We start from the raw sequence: 20,285 nt of genomic DNA on the forward strand, positions 1-20,285 counted from the left end.
AATAGCTTAGAATAAATTCTCTATTTTTCGGCAGAGTAATAATCTCTCAAAATTTTGTATAATGCCCTACCGGTGCCATCTATTTATAGAAGAGAAGGTAGAACCCTTGTTGAATTGTAGTGGTTTATTTCAAATAGAAAAACAAATTATTACTTAGAGTAGGAGTGGGGTGGATGACACACCCTAGTATTCTTACTAGGGTTGTCGCCTCATTAATGTTATACAAAGGGTCTTGGGCTTCTCTCACATCAAACCTAATTACAAGTACTTCCTGAGCATTTTGACCTAGTACTCTATAATGTGATCCAACCCAATTTGATTTTTCTATTTCCCAAATTAAATTTTAATATTCTATTAAATAATTTTCTCATTTTATTTAACACCCATTAAAATTTTGAAGATTTTAATCTCGATAAAAATTTTAATGATTTTACCTCTAACAAAATTTCAAGAAAATATATTCAATATTTCATAACTGAACATCTTCATAGTGATTGAATGGTTTGTTTTTATTTTCGGGCTTCAAAACAGCTCAAAAACATAAATTCATTCTTTCGATCGTTTTTAAGTAGTCCATATAGAATTGCAAATGGATCATTTCCATTTCCATTTCCATTTATATTTCCATTTTTTGGAAACCTATATTCATTTCCAAATAATTCCATTTTTCCATTTCGGAAAAAAAAACCATAGTCATTCCAAAATGTTTTTCATTTCTCTTTTCCTATCCATTCTATTCATTTCTGTTCAAACTCGCAATTCGTTTATGGTTTCAACGAGCTAGCGAAAGGATCGATTGGACATAAAAAATTAGGGCTAGGATAATTTATAATTAAGTTCTGGCTTTTTGCTTATTAATGATAAACTCATTTAGTCATGAATTTGTTCCACTATAATATCATGACTGAGCTCTCCCTAACAACATACCATTACGACATACATTCATTTTATTAAGAACAACACTTTAGACTTTAAGAATTTTGAGACTAGACATGCAGGTTGGCTATATTAAGATACAAAGATCTCAAAAACATGAGACTAGACATGCAGGTTGGCTAAATTAAGATACAAGGATCTCAAAAACATGAAACTCATAAAGAATAGGCTTTGAAAACACTTGTATGCAAAGCTGAATAATTGAAAAAGCTTAAAGCTTTTCTTTCTTCTATAGAGAACAACATTTTGGGTGGAGGAAGATGAGAATGAAACTCTCCTCCCCTCCACTTAAACTCACTACACTTAACATATTAGTTTTCATTAACAATGAAAATTAACAAGTGTTTCCGCTAAACATTGACCCAACCAAAACTACCATACATGTAACACCCCTAACCCGTATCCGTCATCGAAATAGGGTTTCAGAGTAATACCAAAACATTTAGAATATTTCTAAATAATTCTTGTAAATTACTATTCATCTACCGAGATTTTTCAAAACGTCTCTTAATTGAACCCTCGAGGCCTAACATGAGCATTAGAATCAAGTCGGGACTTAATCGAAAACTCATAAAATTTTTTGTGACATTTCAAAAATTTTCTAAGGTGCAAGGATCACATGCCCCTATGGTCTAGGGACACGCCCGTGTGGTCGGGCCGTGTACTACACACGCCGTCTCCCTAACCCGTATAACTCTCTGACTTTTAAGGCATAAAGAAATTGAAGTCACACCGCCAAGTCACACCCTCGTGTGCTAGGTCTTGTGGCAAATTTTATTTTTGAAATTTAGGAGCAATTTTCACACGGCCATGTAGCATGCCCGTGTTCAAGTCCATATCAACCACACGATTGAGACACACACCCATGTCTCTACCTGTGTACCTAATTTTGATCATTCTGTTTCTCATTTTTAAGATGTAGGGGACACACGGCCGGACCACATGCCCATGGGACAAGCTGTGTGTCACACACGGCCAAGATAGATGCCTGTGTGTCTACCCATGTGGACAAAATAAATCCATTTCCTAGCCTCATTTGTCACCCCAAAACTTACCATTTTTCTGCACCAAAACTCACAAGTATATATCCGCCAATCCAACACCATATTCACATACAATTTGTCATCATTCATGTGGTATTATCTTATGCAACAAAAGATATAAACTTACTCTTAACATAAACTCATAAGCTAACATAATTCCAACAAACTAACACAGAATAATTACTTATGTGATTGCCAAAATATTACTTCAAAAATAGCCAAACTTAGACCATCACTAGCCACTCCAATCGTTATATTACAAAACAAAAATTACAAGCCATCATTGGCCAAATAAGCTTATACATGCCATTATACCAAAATGAGATTTCTATTTATACCAAAATGAGATAGTGGATAGTGTGATGATTGCTCCGACTGACTTCCAACCTTCGAGAGCTTTGAACACTATAAAACAGGAAAACTAAACGGAGTAAGCATTTTATGCTTAGTAAGTTCGTATAATGAAAAATAAACTTACCGATCATATTAACTAATTCAAGCATACATAAATTTACATTCCATCGATTTTGGGTAAATTACCTAAACTGTAACATCTTGAATTAGGGTCTATTCAGAACAGTGGTTTCAAGACCACAAATTCGAAATAGAAATAATTATTTTATAATTATTATGAGGTCTATGATATGATTGCATGCTTGCGTGAAAATTTCATGAAGAGATTTTATTGATAAAGTGTCCAATTTGACAGTTAGGACTAAATTGCAAAAGTTGCAAAATGTGAGTTCTAAAAGATTTGAGGAAGAAATTTCCATGGATTGTTAATTAGAGGTCCTTAAATAGCAATTTTCCCAATTTTTATTTTTATGGACAATGGGCGTGAATAGGAAAAAATTGAAAGAAAAGCCTTAAGGGCATTTTTGTCATTTAGTTAATAAAAGAATAAAAAGGGGAAATAAGTCAAAAAATGCCCATCTTCTATCACCTTGGTTGAAAATCTCAAGGGTTCCATAGCTAGGGTTTCTTCAACTTTCAAGCTCAATAGTAAGTACATCCTAGACCTGTTTTTAATGCTCTTTACATTTTTTGAAACCCTCGTAACCCGATTTACCTATTCCTAGCGATATTTTTAAGGAGGGTTCATGTTTGAACTTTGACCCTTGTATGACATGCATGTGTTTTGATGTTTAATGGAGGAATATGAATATTTGATGTGTGATAAACATCTTTCACCAAGTGATTTCTTGTGAAAATGGCTAAAAATAACTTATTTGTAAAGTATGTAAAATGGGTAGTAAGATGTATGATTTAATGAGAAATGTGGGCTTCTATGAGCATGTTATAAGTTTGGCTAGGCTTGGGTAACAAAGAAAATGAACACATTTCATTTTACGAGCCTAGGGACTAATTTGAAAATATGTGAAAGTTTAGGGGAAAATCTATAATTTTGCCAAAGTATAGTTTTTGGACTGATTTGAATAATGTGACGATTAAAAGGGCTGAATTTTCTATTATAGATCAAGAAAAACAGAGTCCAGACCTAGACTGGGGAAATAATTGTCCATATTTTGTACCGAGGTTAGTTCATGTGTAAATAATACAACAATATATCATGTTTTAATATCTTATTTATGAATGAGTCTCTATGTTTAATTATTATGATAAGTGTATGAACGATGCTATTATTTATGAGTATGACATTGTGAATGAGTTCGACGAATATGTGATATCGAGAAAATCTCGTTTGAACCTTAGGAATAAGTTAGGATACAATGTGACATGTCACTAGGAACTATATGTGTTGAGCTCATAAGATATGCGATATATGTTTATATGAATCCGGGTGCTAGTCTTGTACGTTCTACAGGTGGCTGGGTAGCTTGGCATGTGTTGCGAGTACCTATCAGCTTGTGTGAGTAGCCTGAGTAGTTACGTCCTGACTGTCAGCTTGTGTGAATAGGCCCTTGATTAGCTCGAGAGCGAGCAATGTGCAATTGTGATATGAGGTAGCATGTGGCTACGTTTGAAGCACTATGTGCAAGCCTTCCGTGTATTCGATAGTATTCTGAGTGTTCAACGGGTAAATCAGTGAGTTATTCGACAAGTAAGTTATTGGTGATGAAATATGAGAATGTATTACGAGTTGGTACAGGTATGTACGGAAAACTCTTATGAATGAACTCAGTATGTGATGGTTTTTTGGTAAGATTGAAAATGGGTACGTTATGCTTATGAATTTATGATGACATATATGTAAACTAGGTTATGTCAATGGTATTTATATATATATATATATATATTCATGATTATGTTGCTATTTATTTGCATGTGAACTTACTAAGCTTTAATGCTTACCCCCTTTCCTTTCCATCTTTTATAGTGTTGCCAAGCTAGATCAAGGATCGAAGGATGTCAGAGCTCGATTCACACTATCAAACTGATCTTTTGGGTGTAGTGAATTTAAGTATTTTGAGTATGGCATGTATAGGGACTTGGTCTTTTTGTTATATGTCATATTAGGTTAACCAAATGTGTTGGCTTATAATAATTTGATGATTCATTTTATATATGGCCATGAGATATGGCTCATGTTAATTATGGGGATGTAATCCTATTCATATATGCGTGCTTGCGCTAAGGTCATTCATGATGTGGTTAAATTCATTTTGGCATGGATGTTTGATGATGGAATTGTGAGTAAATGGCATAAGAACAACTAAGGCATAAATGTGTAAACTGGTTTGTATATTGTATGTGATTTGATAAGAAGTTGATGTGCATGGGACATGGTTGTGAATGTGTAAGTTCTCATTTATGCTATGTAAGTTGTCATTGGGATTTATAAGTGTGTATGTGTTATTACGGGTGACAAAAGGCTTGGAAGATAGCCTCAAAGTTGTCCACACGGGTAGACACACGGGCATGTGTCTAGACCATGTGTGACACACGGTCTGCCCTATGGGCGTGAGCTCTGGCCGTGTGTCCCCTACACCCTAATAAATGCAAAACAGAATGCCCAGTAGTAAACACACGGGCAGAGACATAGGTGTGTGTCTCTGTCGTGTGAAGGGCACGGCCTTAGGACACGGGCATATGCCAGGCTGTGTGAAGTCTGTACCTAAATTTGGAATTTAATTCGCCACACGGCCCAAGCACACTGGCGTGTGAATTGGCCGTGTGACCCTAATTGTGTTGATGACGTCATAAACAAATAGTTACACGGGCTAAGGACACGGGCGTGTCCCAAGCCACACGGGCGTGCGTGACCATACGACCTACCCACATGGGCGTGTGACCCTTCAAAATAAGAAAATTTTTCTAAGTGTCATAAAAGTTTTGAAAGTTCTCGATTTAGTCCCGAACCACACCCAATGTATGTTTTGGGTCTTGTAGGCCCATATAAGGGACGATATATATGTTAACGAAGGGTTTTAAATTTGGGCAAAATTTTATGGTCTGATTATGTATGATTTGTTATGTTTAAGTCCGGTAATGCCTCCTACCCTGTCCAGGCGTCGGGCACGGGTAATGAGTGTTACATAGACACAAACACTTATCCAACAAGTTAGTCACATAATCTCAAATGAATATCAAGTAAACATAGATGAGCTCATCATATTACAAGCTTCCATTAATTTCACATTTACACACTTCAAGAGTCTTTTCCATCGAACTATTGAAATCTCGATGGATGTTCGGGTAATATACACATGTGCAAAAGTACCCATTACGGTACATAATAAAAAGGTACACTCTTGAGTCGTACATTTTACTGTAGGATTACCAGTCCAGCCTAAATCTTATCCGTAGCATATGCTCTAGAGAGCTTAATATGGATTACCCATCCAAGCTAAATCCAACTTACAATCTAAGTTCAAGAGGGCTTACATTAGAATTACCCGTCCGGGCTAAATTCTATCTGCAACATATGTACTATGTAACACCCCTTACCCGTTACCGTCGCCGGAACAGGATACAAGGTATTACGAAACATAACACATACCATTAAACATAACCGAGATATAAATATGTCATCCAATTTGATAGTGCTTCATTATAACATATGTCTTGAACAATATTAGCCAACTTTAATGGCTTGTACAAAGTAGCTGGTCAAGTCTCAGTAACTAATATTTTAAACCTAGACAAATATGACACGTAACAAAATAATTAAGCCTACTATACATGCCATAATTCAAAACGTTTAGTTCAAATACCCTAAAGTATGATAGTGCGGGTAGATCTTCACGATCCTTAACTCCCGAGCAAGCCGGAGGACACTATAAGACAAAAGAGAGAAACAAAGTAAGCTTATAGCTTAGTAAGTAAGTATGTAAATACTAATTAAAGAATCTAACATGTTTACACAACAATTCAAGTATATCTACTTTAACTTCACTATTCATTCCACTTTGATTAAGTTGTCTCATTGCGTCATATTCACTAAATAAATCATAACTCGAGTTACAAAACTCGAAATTCAAATCCGTAAAATTTCCTGAATATAGACTCATAAAGCTTTTTGATAATTTTTTCTATAATTTTGGCTCAGCCGATTAGTACAGTTTATTAGTTAAAGTTTCCCTGTTACACAGCTCGACTGATCTGACCTCTGTTCACTACGAATTGAATTTCTCTCAGTACACAATTCAAACAACCCTGAAGTCTATTTCATTTAAAACTAGTCTCAATAAGGAATTTATGAATGTAAACTATATTTCCTAATTTGCTTTGTAAAATTTTTAATGATTTTTCAAAGTTGTAACAGGGGATCACGTATTCATCCTGAGCAAGTCACATACAATTGTAAATATCTCAAAATATAGAATTCCTTTGCTTGCTCTGTTTCTTTTACATGAAAGTAGACTCATTAAACTTTAATTTCACATCTCATTCAACTTCTAATTATATTCCTCCTATTTTTAGTGATTTTTCAAAATCACGTCACTGCTACCATCTAAAAACAGTTTTAATGCTAATTTCACTCTTTCACACATTCTTTATGCTAACCTCATTTTATCTTATATATGTATATACCACAAATCATTTTCACCACATTTCATTCACCAAAAGTGTAGGTCCAAACCACAATATCACCACAAAACCATCCCGTTGAACAATTCGGATCAATCCTCGATATTTAATGGTTTGACACATCCCCACCATCATACTTCATTTAGTTCGGCTCTCTTGTACACATGGTGAACACTTAGTACCACTCATGCGACCTAGCCGATTTGTCTCGTAGCTCTCTTGTCTACATGGTGTCCTTCACTTGGAATCACGCATGCGACCTAGCTACATTTATCTTTCACGTAGCTCTCTTGTCTACATGGGATACATCTCGTATCACACATGTGACTTAGCTACTACTGAGGTGTCTCGTAGCTTTCTTGTACACATGATGTGCACTCAAGATCATACACGTGACCTAGCTACGCTCCTCTATTTCATTCGATCTCTCCGAATGTTCAACCGGATCTCTCTCTATATTTATTTCCATTCTTCCAATAGTCGATTTATATTTTAACATCAGCTAGTATATTTATATAATAGGCTGAAATATAAGAATGTACATGAAATTATTGTAATATTTACATACAAACTTACCTTGGTGCAAAATGTGGAAATTTTGCAATTTAGTCCAAAACTTTTTCCTTCCCCGTTCGAGATCAATTCGCGTCTTTCTTGATCTATAATAACACATTTAGCTCATTTAATACTCATACTATTTATTTCAATCCAAAAATCACATCATGGAAAAATTACATTTTGCCCCTAACTTTACAAAATTACAATTTTGCCCCTAGGCTCGGAATTTAATTTCAGCCCTTATTCTTATGTTTTATGATATGCTGAACATTTTTCTCTTCTACAACAACATCAAATTTTCACTCTATCATATAGTTATGAACAATAGGTATTTTTACCGATTATCTTGCTTTTACTCGTTTTCACTTAAAACCGAGTAGCACAAGTTATTTAACATAATTTAAAACCTCATATTCTATCATAAAACATCAAAATACACAAATTTCACCTATGGGTATTTTTCCCAATATGAGCCCTAGGTTAAATTATTACTAGCATAAGCTTAATCGAGCTTCCGGATTCCAAAACGTAAAGAACATTAAAAGCGGGGCTTGAAATCACTTACTATGGAGCTTGAAAATTGAAGAAAACCTAGCTATGGAGAGAGGAGAATTCGCAGCAACTAAGGAGGATGATGATCAATTTTGTGTTATTTTTCCCATTTTATTTCATTTAATATCCAAATAACCAAAATGCCCCTCCTTACTAAACTTTCAAAAATTCCTTCCATGTCCTAATTTTGTCCATGAACTTAAAATTGGTCAAATTGCTATTTAAGACCTTCTAATTAATATACCAAAACAATTTCATACTAAAAACTTCCGGGATGCAAATTTTGCAACTTATTCGACTTAGTCCCTACTTTTAATTTAAGCACTTTAGGCATAGAATTTCATCACGAAATTTTCACACAATCATGCAATCATATCATAAACCCCAAAATAATTATAAAACAATTATTTCTATCTCAAATTTGTGGTCACGAAGCCACTATTTCGATTAGGCCCTAATTCGGGTTGTCACAATTCTCCCCCCCTTTTGAGATTTTCGTCCCCGAAAATCTTACCGGTAAAGAGGTTTGGGTACTGTTTCCTCATAGCTTCCTCAGGTTCCCACGTAGCCTCTTCTATCCCATGTCTGTGCCACAATACTTTCACTAAGGCTATACTTTTATTTCTTAACTGTTTAACTTCTCGAGCCAAAATCTTTATTGGTTCCTCCTCATAGGTCATATCGATCGAATCTCAATTTCGTTGGGAAATCACATGTGAAGGATTAGAACGATAACATCGCAACATTGATACATGAAACACGTTATGAATTCTTTCTAACTCTGCGGTAAGGCCAACCGATATGCCATTGGTCCAATTCTCTCAAGAATCTCAGACGGCCCAATAAAACGCGGACTCAACTTGCCTTTTCGACTAAATCTCGAATCTTTTTCCATGGTGACACCTTCAAGAACACTTTATCACCCACCGAAATTCAATCTCTTTTCTTTTTAAATCGCATATGACTTTTGTCGATCTGAAGCGACTTTCAAGCAATCCCGAATTACTTTTATTTTCTCTTGGTTTCTTTAACTAGATCAATTCGTGAATCTGTTTCTCACTAAGCTCGGTCCAATATAAAGGAGTCCGACACTTACAACCATACAAGGCTTCAGACGGTGCCATTTGTATACTTGATTGATAAGCTGTTATTGTAGGCAAACTCAATCAAAGATAGATATTTCTCCTAACTACCTCCAAATTCTAAAACACAACATCTAAGCATATCTTGAGTACACGAATTACTCTTTCCGTTTGACCATCTGTTTGTGGATGAAATGCGATACTAAAGTTCAATTTTGTACCCAAAGCTTCTTGTAACTTTTCCAAAATCTCGAGGTAAATCTTGGATCTCTATCGATATTATAGACATAGGTACTCGTGCAACTTCACAATTTCAGCAATATATAATTCGCTAATTTATCAAGTGAGTAATTGGTACGTCTTGGTATAAAGTGGGTGACTTTGTTAATCTATCAACCACTACCCAAACAAAGATCCTTCTTTTTAGGAGTTAAAGGCAAACCGGTTACAAAATCCATGGTAATCTTGTCCCATTTCCACTCGAGCACCATTACGGTTGAAGTAATCCTGAAGGCACTTGATGTTCAACTTTTACTTGTTGACAGATCAAACACTTGGTTACAAATTCGAAATGTCCCTTTTCATACACGCTACCAATACGACTTCTTTAAATCATTATACATTTTTGTGCTACCAGGATGAACCGATAAATGACCATTGTGCGCCTCATGTAATATTTTCGAATCAATTTATCGTTTTTCGCACACATATCCTGTCTCGAAACATCAAGCAGTCATCCGGTCCAACTCGAAAATCGAGTCGTAACTCGATTCGCATTGAGTTCTCTTGATCCGTAACTCACTATCATTCTTTTGAGCATCACAAATCAACTGGAGAAATAATGGTTTAGCTCTCATCTCTGCTAAGATTGACCCATCATCGACAATGCTAACCCGTGTTCATGGCTCTCAAAGTAAAAAGAAATTTTCGCTCAAGGCATCAAGAACTACATTTGCTTTTCCGGATGATAATCAATCACTAGAGCATAATCCTTTAATAATTCAAGCCATCTTATTGTCGCAGATTCAGATCCTTTTGATTCATCAAGTACTTCAAACTTTTGTGATCGGTAAAAATTCGGCATTTTCACCGTACAAATAATGTCGCCAAATTTTCAAGGCAAAAACAACGAAGGCGATTCAAATCATGTGTAGGATAGTTCTTCTCATGCGGTTTTAACTGTCTCAAGCATAAGCTACCACTTTACCCTCTTGCATCAACACACATCCAAGGCACATCAACGATGCATTACTATAAATTACGAACTCCTTTCCGACTCAAAATATTGTACTAAAATTGGTGCTTCATCAATCGTGCTTTCAACTTTTCAAAACTTTGTTGACATTTATCATCCATTCAAACTTAACATTCTTTTGCAACAACTTAGTCATAGGAGAGGCAATCATCGAAAATCCTTCAACAAAACGTCTATAATACCCGGCTAAGCCTAAAAAGCTTCTAACCTCGGATACATTCTTGGGCGGTTTTCAATCAACGATCGCAGAAATCTTGCTTGGATCCACCCGAATACCATCACCTGAGACTATATGTCCCAAAAATCCGACTTCACGAAGCCAGAACTCACTTTTACTAAACTTGGCAAATAGTTTCTTTTCTCTCAAGATCTGCAATATAGTTCTCAAGTGTTCGGCATGTTCAGACTCATCTCGAGAATAAATTAAAATGTCATCTATAAACACTACTACAAACTTATCCAAATATGGTGGAAGATCCGATTCATTAAGTCCATAAATATAGTGGAGCATTTGTTAAGCGAAAGGCATCACAAGAAACTCATAATGTCCATACCTTGTCCTAAAGGCGGTTTTCGGTACATCGACTCCTTAACTCTCAATTTGGTAGTAACCGGACCTCAAATCAATCTTTGAAAACACTGTGGCCCCTTTAACCGATCGAATAAATCATCAATCCTCGGCAATGGGTACTTATTCTTTATAGTCACCTTATTAAGTCGACGGTAATCAATGCAAAGTCTCATTGAACCATCCTTCTTCTTTGAATAATACAGAGCACCCTAGGGAGAGAAACTTCGGTCTCACAAATCCTTTGTCATTAACTCCTGCAATCGAGCCTTCAATTCTTTTAATTCATCGAGCCATTCTATATGGAGCAATCGAGATCGATGCAAGATGCCGGCAACAAATCAATGGCAAAATCTATCTCTCTGTTCCGAGGCAACCTGTGCAATTCCTCCGAAATACATCCGAAACTCACAGACTATCAGATCGATTCAAATTTCATTGAGGTAACTCAATATTCATTACATAAGCGGATAAGCTTCACACCCTTTTCTCATGTATTTACGTGCGGACATGTGCGAAATCACCATAGGCAATTTATTTGATTCATCTGTTTCAACCCACGAATTTCTCCATTTTCACATTTCAACTCTAGTGTCTTTTGTTTACAATCTACCTTAGCATCATACGGTGTTAACCACCCATTCCCAAGATAATGTCAAACTCACCAAATGGTAACACATCAAGTTGGCCGGAAAACAGTGACCTTGAATCATTAATGGGCAATTCTTGCAAACCTTGTCAACTAGCACATATTGGCCTAAGGGTTCGACACTTTAATCGTAAACTCGATAAATTCAACAGCAACTTTTTATTGGATACTAAATTCATGCAAATATAGGAATGAGTGGACCGGGATCAATCAATGCAATAACAATAGTATCATAGAGAAAATGTACCAAGAATGACATCGGAGATGATGCATCTTCTCGCACGTATAGCATAAGCTCTAGCAGTGCTCTAGCTTCGATCTTGCCGTTAAATCTTTCATCACGCTTTACTACTAGTCCCACCTCCAGTATTTCTCGGTGGTCTACCTCTACTAGCGGTGGTATTCATCTAGCACTCTGAAATCTTTCTTCTTTAACTTTCTCTGGACAATCTCTAATAAAATGCTCACGAGAACCGCTTTTGAAACAAGCTCGCTCGGTCCCCAACACTCACCATAATGTTGCTCGCCACATTGTTTACACTCGGGCTTTCTAGGTCGCACATTACCCACACTTGCCACCAAAGTAGCTTGAGCTTTAGACCCGAATATGCTCTACCACGATCTCTGTGAATCCCCAATTGAAACTGTCATTCGAGGGTTTGTCTCTTTGGACCTCTTTGGTTGAGATTGAAATGGCTTGCTTATCTGTCTTTTTCGACATCTCGAGCCTCAATAGCAACTTTTCTTCTTTCTTTGTTCAATTCTTGACTTTAAGAGCTCGATCAACCAATACTTCAAATTCTTTCAACTCCAAAATTCCTACAAGCACTTTAATATCCTCATTCAGCCCATCTTCAAATCTTCTACACATAATAGCCTCGGTGGACACACATTCACAGGCATACTTGCTTTGAGTCTTACAAATTCGCGTTCATACTCGCTACGACATTTTCCCTCGCTTCAATTCAAGGAACTCCTTCCGTTTTTGATCAATAAATCGCGACTTATGTATTTCTTTCTAAATTCTTCTGGAAGAAATCCCAAGTAACTTTTCTTTTGGCACCACTGCAGCCAAAGTCTTCCACCGATGGTAAGTCGAATCTCTCAAAAGTGATACAACACACTTTAAGCATTCCTCGGTGTACATGAGAGCTCATCAAATACACGGGTAGAATTTTCAAGCCAGAATTCCGTTTTCTCAGTATCATCATTGACCTTTGCTCTAAACTCTTGGCCCCTTGTTTTCGAATCTTGTCAACCGGAGGCTTGTTCATTCTTACCAAATCTATACCTTGAGCACTCTGAGAATCGTCCCGAGGTATAGGAGGGGTGGAGGAGGTTGAGCATTTGGATTTGCTCGAATAAATTCAGTATACCAATTGTTCATCATTTGGAGAAAGGCATCTCGAGCCCGTCTCCTTGTCTCAATGTCTCGTGTCTACTTTCCACAAAGCGCGTCCTTTGTGCGGGAGCCGGCGCATTACTAGCAAACATCATCACCGCAGTTCCTTGGGATGCATTACTATATTAAAACAAAACACGCTTTAGAATAATCAGGAGTCACCACAGTATCACAATATTTTTATGGCATGTATAGCTAGACTTTTACACACACTTTATTAGTCCGAGAACCAACTAAACCATAGCTCTGATACCACTAAATGTAACACCCCTTACCCGTTACCGTCGCCAGAACAGGATACAAGGTATTACCAGAACATAACACATACCATTAAACATAACCGAGATATAAATATGTCATCGAATTTGATAGTGCATCGTATAACATATGTCTTGAACAATATTAGCCAACTTTAATGGCTTGTACAAAGTAGCTGGTCGAGTACTGTAACTAATATTTTAAACCTAGACAAATATGACACGTAACAAAATAATTAAGCCTACTATACATGCCATAATTCAAAACGTTTAGTTCAAATACCTTAAAGTATGATAGTGCGGGTAGATCTTCACGATCCTTAACTCCTGAGCAAGCCGGAGGACACTATAAGACAAAAGAGAGAAACAAAGTAAGCTTATAGCTTAGTAAGTAAGTATGTAAATACTAATTAAAGAATCTAACATGTTTACACAACAATTCAAGTATATCTACTTTAACTTCACTATTCATTCCACTTTGATTAAGCTGTCTTTGTTGCGTCATATTCACTAAATAAATCATAACTCGAGTTACAAAACTCGAAATTCAAATCCGTAAAATTTCACTGAATCTAGACTCATAAAGATTTTTGATAATTTTTTTCTATAATTTTTGGTTTAGACGATTAGTACAGTTTATTAGTTAAAGTTTCCCCTGTTACACAGCTCGACTGATCTGACCTCTGTTCACTACGAATTGAATTTCTCTCAGTACACAATTCAAACAACCCTAAAGTCTGTTTCATTTAAAACTAGTCTCAATAAGGAATTTAGGCATGTAAACTATATTTCTTAATTTGCTTTGTACAATTTTTAATGATTTTTCAAAGTTGGAACAGGGGATCACGTATTCATCCTGAGCAAGTCACATACAATTGTAAATATCTCAAAATATAGAATTCCTTTGCTTGCTCTGTTTCTTTTACATGAAAGTAGACTCATTAAACTTTAATTTCACATCCCATTCAACTTCTAATTATATTCCTCCTATTTTTGGTGATTTTTCAAAATCACGTCACTGCTACCATCTAAAAACAGTTTTAATGCTAATTTCACTCTTTCACACATTCTTTATGCTAACCTCATTTTATCTTATATATGTATATACCACAAATCATTTTCACCACATTTCATTCACCAAAAGTGTAGGTCCAAACCACAATATCACCACAAAACCATCCCGTTGAACAATTCGGATCAATCCTCGATATTTAATGGTTTCAAACACATCCCCACCATCATACTTCATTTAGTTCGGCTCTCTTGTACATATGGTGAACACTTAGTACCACTCATGCGACCTAGCCGATTTGTCTCGTAGCTCTCTTGTCTACATGGTGTCCTTCACTTGGAATCACGCATGCGACCTAGCTACATTTATCTTTCACGTAGCTCTCTTGTCTACATGGGATACATCTCGTATCACACATGTGACCTAGCTACTACTGAGGTGTCTCGTAGCTTTCTTGTACACATGATGTGCACTCGGCATCATACACGTGACCTAGCTACGCTCCCTCTATTTCATTCGATCTCTTCGAATGTTCAACCGAGATCTCTCTCTATATTTATTTCCATTCTTCCAATAGTCGATTTATATTTTAACATCAGCTAGTATATTTATATAATAGGCTGAAATATAAGAATGTACATGAAATTATTGTAATATTTACATACAAACTTACCTTGGTGCAAAATGTGGAAATTTTGCAATTTAGTCCAAAACTTTTTCCTTCCCCCGTTCGAGATCAATTCCGCGTCTTTCTTGATCTATAATAACACATTTAGCTCATTTAATACTCATACTATTTATTTCAATCCAAAATCACATCATGGAAAAATTACATTTTGCCCCTAACTTTACAAAATTACAATTTTGCCCCTAGGCTCGGAATTTAATTTCAGCCCTTATTTTTATGTTTTATGATATGCTGAACATTTTCTCTTCTACAACAACATCAAATTTTCACTCTATCATATAGTTATGAACAATAGGTATTTTTACCGATTATCTTGCTTTTACTCGTTTTCACTTAAAACCGAGTAGCACAAGTTATTTAACATAATTTAAAACCTCATATTCTATCATAAAACATCAAAATACACAAATTTCACCTATGGGTATTTTTCCCAATATGAGCCCTAGGTTAAATTATTACTAGCATAAGCTTAATCGAGCTTAGGGATTCCAAAACGTAAAGAACATTAAAAGCGGGCTTGAAATCACTTACTATGGAGCTTGAAAATTGAAGAAACCCTAGCTATGGAGAGAGGAGAATTCGGCAGCAACTAAGGAGGATGATGATCAATTTTGTGTTATTTTTCCCATTTTATTTCATTTAATATCCAAATGACCAAAATGCCCTCCTTACTAAACTTTCAAAATTCCTTCCATGTCCTAATTTTTCCATGAACTTAAAATTGGTCAAATTGCTATTTAAGACCTCCTAATTAATATACCAAAACAATTTCATACTAAAAACTTCCGGGATGCAAATTTTGCAACTTATTCGACTTAGTCCCTACTTTCAATTTAAGCACTTTAGGCATAGAATTTCATCACGAAATTTTCACACAATCATGCAATCATATCATAAACCCCAAAATAATTATAAAACAATTATTTCTATCTCGAATTTGTGGTCACGAAACCACTATTCCGATTAGGCCCTAATTCGGGTTGTCACATACTATTATTCTTAACCCATCGAAATTCAACATTCAACAGGAACATGATAATTTATCCATATTACACAACTTAATACTATGTCATTATGTATATATCATCTCACACATATCAACACAATCATACAATTCAATTCAAGCATATTAATATACATTTTTAAGTATATTCCCACATACCCATGGGACAAGCTGTCTGTCACACACGGCTAAGACATACGCCCATGTGGACAAAATAAGGCCATTTCCTAGCCTCATTTGTCACCTAAAACTTACCATTTTCCTGCACTAAAACTCACAAGCATATTCCCCTAATCCAACATCATATTCACAAGAAATTTGACATTAATCATATAGTATTATCTCATGCATCAATAGATCTAAACTTACTAATGTCATAAACTCATATGCTAACACAATTTCATCAATCCAACTCATAATAAGCACTTATGTGATTATCAAAACATCACTTTAAAATAGCCAAACTTAGACCATCATTAGCCACTCCAATGGCTATGTTACAAAATAATCATTACAAGCCATCGTTGGCCAACTAAGCTTATACATGCCATTATACCAAAATGAGATTTCTATTTATACCAAAATGAGATAGTGGATAGTGTGATGACTGCTCTGACCGACTTCCAACCTTTGCAAGCTTTGAGCACTATAAAATAGGGAAAAATAAATGGAGTAAGCATTTTATGGTTACTAAGATCGTATAATGGGAAATAAACTTACTGGTCTTATTTATTAACACAAGCACACATAAATACATATTCCATCAATTTTGGGTAAGTTACCTAAACACATACACTTATTCAAACAAGTTAGTCACATAATCTCATATGAATATCAAGTAAACATGTAACAATCCGGTTTAGACCCTAGTCAAAATAGTGGTTTTGGGACCACAAATCCGAGTCAAAAAATATTTAAATATTATTTTTTGTGCTTAAAATATGTGAATTGACATGTGTGAAAGTTTCGTATGAAAATTCGATCATTTGTATGTTTAATTTGATAAAATGACCTAATCGCATAAAATGTAAAAGTTGTCTGTTGTTTGTTAAAGTGCCTATTTGATGTGTATCTTTAAATGTGAGGTTCTTATGTTGTAAATGGACCATTGATATATTAAATGGGCATTTTTGGACAACCATTACATGTTTAAATGTTTATTATATTAAGGCTAAAATGGTAAAAGATGAATTAATGTTATTAATTAAAGAAACTATGATATTTGCTTCATATTTTCATCATTTGGCCGATTATATCAAAGAAAAATAAAAGAGAAAAGCTTGCTAGGGTTTGACACTAATAAGCTTTGAATTAGGTATGTTTTTGTTCCGGGTTTTGATAATTTTTACGTTTTTGTAATCATTGCTCTGTATACTGTCAAGCCCATGTCTCAATTTTTAATTTTGTTGATGATTTTGAGTTAAGCCATTGATGAAATTATAAGGTTTGTGAAGTTATTTTTTGGCAAATGAAAGATATGTTTTGGGTTAACATATTTTGTATTTGAATTTTTGATGAATTTGAGTAATTTGGACTAAATTATGAAATTTGTGAATTGAGGAACTAAAAAGTGAAATAAATGAAATATATGGACTTGTATGAACACTATGAGAATTCGGCCTAACATGGGTATATGCAAATTTTGTGTATTTTTGTGATTTTGTGAAATAGGGACTAAATTGTCATAATGTGAAAATATGAGGGCTAATTTGTAAAATGCCCAAAATGTGTGTTTGTGGATTTATTTGAATGATTTGGTGAATAAAAATGTTAAATTTGAATTTATATAGATCAAGAATTAAAGAAAATATAATTAGATCGGGGAAAGTCGAAAGTCGTCGTGTAGCCGATTTCGTCTATCCGAATCTGTACAAGGTAAGTCTATATACAAATAAATGTATTTTGAATTGAATTATTATTGATTATATGTTTTTGAACAATGTTGAATGATTATATGTGTTGAGAATGAGATATCCAAGAAAGTTTTGACAAAGTTCTAATGTCCGAAAAGCCCCGTACGAACCTTAGGAATAGTTAGGATACATATGTCATGACATAGGATCCAATATGTGTTATCGTGTAAGACCACGTCTGGGACATTGGCATTGACTTTTGAGTTACATGTAAGACCACGTCTAGGACGTTGGCATCATATTTGATTTCGTGTAAGACCCTGTCTGGGACAAAGGCATCGATATTTGATTACATGTAAGACCACGTCTGGGACGTTGGCATTGTACGAGCTTTTCGAGCTATCCGCGTATCCTTATGATTTCAAACGGTTCAACGGGCATTCTAAGAAAATAGATGACTTTGTGAATTTGTATCTGACTCAAGTACGTTTGAATTGTATACCATGTTTGAGAATGAAAGGTAACAACATGTACCTTGATGAATATATGATATAAGTATGAGTTACTATGAGAATGAGTTGTAATATGTACATGTGAATTATGTTCAAATGAACTATAAGAGATATATGGCCAAGTGAATGCATTTTGCCTTAAATTTTATGAATGAATTAATGTTATTTGTTAAGTTTATTTGTATATGGCTTACTAAGCTTTTGAAAGCTTACTTTGAGTGTATTTGCATTGTTTTATAAATATCGAAGCTACTGAGAGCTCGGGGATCATCGAGGATCATCACTACACAATCAAACTTTATTTTGGTATATTTTGAAAGTGTAAATATTGGAGTATGGCATGTATAGGCTAGAGGTAGTTGAATATGTTTTGTGATGTGTATATTTAGCCATGTGATATGGATTAATTATGGTTGAACTTATGGTTTGATTTTGGTATATGTTATGTGATGCAAATTATGCTTATATAATGTGTTTTGAATGGCCTAGTGAAATGGTCAATTTGGTAAGGTTTTGGCATGTGATTGAATGATGTAAAATGAGGCTATTAAAAAAGGGTTTAGATATGGTTTTGTCTTATGTTTTGGCATAATTTTGTATGACTATTAAGCATGAAATTAATTGGTTGATAAGGTTATGGATGATTGGTGTAAGTTTTGGTATTGAAATTGGTTGAAATTATAGTGCAAATGTGTTTGGTTTGATGCTTGTAGGTTTGACTTAAATTGGGTGGCAGATTGGCTTTTCAACTGGCCTATTTTTGTCAACACGGGCAGAGACACGGGCGTGTGTCTCAGCCGTGTGTGACACACGGTCATGTTGCATGGCCGTGTGTCCCCTGGGGTACCCTACGATTTTAAGTCAGTCTTGAGCACAACCAAGGCACACGAGCATGTGGCTAGCCGTGTGACCCAACTTAGTTTTGACCACGACCAAGCACACGGGCATGTCTTGTGGCCGTGTGATTAAGTCGGTATGTATGCCCTGATTTGACACGGTTTAGACACACGGGTGTGTCTAATGCCATGTGAGGCACACGGCCTGTTCACACGGGCGTGCAACCTCTGTAACTTTGAAAAGTGTTTAAGTTTTGAAAAATTTTGTATGAGTTCGGTTTAGTCCCGACCCCTTTCTAATGCATGTTTAAGGTCTTAATGGCCTATATAAAGGACTCTATGGTAATGTTTGATTATGATTGTGAATGATGTTTATGAATTATTCGTAAAATGTTTCGATTCGTCTGGTAACATATTTAACCCTAGTCCAGCGATGGATATGGGTTAAAGGTGTTAAAAAACATAGATGAGCTCACCACATTACAAGCTTCCATTAATTTCACCTTTCCACTCTTCAAGAGTCTCTTCCGTCGAACTATTGAAATCTCGATGGATGTTCAGGTAATATACACATGTGCAAAAGTACCCATTAGGTACATAACGGAAAAGCACACCCTTGACTCGTACATTATACCATAGGATTACCAGACCAAGCTAAATCCTATCTGTAGCATATGCTCTAGAGAGCTTAATATGGATTACCCGTCTGGGGGAAAAATCCAATTTATAAACTACCTCAAAAGGGCTTACATTAGAATTACCTATCTGGGCTAAATTCTATCTGCAACATATGTGTAACACCCCTTACCCATGTCCGACACCGAAATAGGGTACAAGGCATTACCAGACTTAAACATACACATTCATGCAAAAATCGGGCCATAAAATCTCTTTTAATTCAAAACCTTTCAAACACATGCATGTCGTCCCTTATTTGGGTCTACGAAGCCTAAAACATTCATCGAAATTGATTTGGGACTAAACCGAGAACTTTGAAAAGTTTTAGGAAAACTTAGAAAATTTTCCCTTGAAACAGGGTCACACGCTCGTGTGGACATAAGGACATCCCCGTGTCCTCAGGCCGTGT

The sequence above is a fragment of the Gossypium arboreum genome, chromosome 3 (genome assembly GCF_025698485.1).
Source record: "Gossypium arboreum isolate Shixiya-1 chromosome 3, ASM2569848v2, whole genome shotgun sequence".
In the NCBI taxonomy this organism is placed as follows: Eukaryota; Viridiplantae; Streptophyta; class Magnoliopsida; order Malvales; family Malvaceae; genus Gossypium; species Gossypium arboreum.